This window comes from Corvus brachyrhynchos, unplaced genomic scaffold (genome assembly GCF_000691975.1).
Source record: "Corvus brachyrhynchos isolate BGI_N302 unplaced genomic scaffold, ASM69197v1 scaffold692, whole genome shotgun sequence".
NCBI classification, from domain to species: domain Eukaryota; kingdom Metazoa; phylum Chordata; class Aves; order Passeriformes; family Corvidae; genus Corvus; species Corvus brachyrhynchos.
Genome location: NW_008236762.1, coordinates 150482 through 151496, shown reverse-complemented (window position 1 = coordinate 151496; position 1015 = coordinate 150482). Strand labels below are relative to the sequence as shown.

Here is a 1015-nt window from a genome sequence, read left to right as displayed (position 1 = left end):
AGCCAAGTGAGTTTTGAACCCAAACGTGGTTTTAAAGCATCCTCTGTTCCCTCAAGACATAAATTCTGTCCTGAATGTGTTTGGTTTGTTTTTTTTTTTTTTTTTCCTCTCGCGGTTGTCCCCAAAGTCACACCAAAAAGACGGAAGCGACTTCGCCTCGGCGTGGAGGAGGAGGAGGAGGAAAAGGAGGAAAAGGAGGAGGAGGAAAGGAGAGAAGAAAGAAAAAATCTTGGATCCCCCTGGTGCCCACCGGGCCCCCTCGCAGTCACCTGCAGAGGAATGCAGGGATACGGAGCCCTCGCGGGAATGCAGGGATCCGGAGCCCACGCAGGAATTCGGGATCCGGAGCTTCGCCCGTTAAACCAAGGGCTCGGCCATCGGCAATCGGCTCTTCCCACACTTCCCAAGCGCCTCTCCCGCGGGGCCAAAAAAAAAAATCGGGATTCTTGGATGCAAGCGGCGGTGCCTCCTCGCTTGTTGGCTGGGCAGGAGCGGGGCAGAGTTTAAATCCTCATCCCGGCGGATTTGCTCCCAAAATTCCTTCTCTTGGCTGGGCAGGAGCAGGGCTGAGTTTAAATCCTCATCCCGGCGGATTTGCTCCCAAAATTCCTTCTCCCCCCCTTCCCGGGGCGTTGCTAAGTGACGGATTGCCAGGAGCGGGGGGGATGCATCCTTGGAAAAAGCCGGGAATGATCCAGCGGCGGATGGACGGATGGACGGAGGGATGGAGCCCCCTCCCCAAATTCCCTCTAGGAGCGGCGGGAGGGGGAGGGGCAGGGGGCCGCTGGTCCCTCCCAGCAGAGCCGCAGGGGTGACATCAGAGCCGGGATAATCCGGGAGCGCCGGGAAGGAGCTTGGGAAGGAGCCGGGAAGTGGGAGCCAAAGCGGGAGTGGAGAGGAGGGAGCGGAGAGGGGAGGGATGGGAACGATGGGAGGGATGCGGAGGGATGGGAATGATTGGGAATATTGGAGAGGGCTGGGGAGGGATGGGGACGAGGGGGGGGGGGGGGGGTGG

General features: G+C 59.5%; 1 protein-coding gene across 1 annotated transcript in view; it reads right to left on the bottom strand.

Moving 5' to 3' along the window:
* LOC103625269 (SH3 and multiple ankyrin repeat domains protein 3) overlaps positions 1–1015 on the bottom strand; it is a gene marked incomplete at both ends in the record, with an annotated part of 100186 nt that overhangs the window by 61904 nt on the left and 37267 nt on the right. The window lies entirely within an intron of this gene.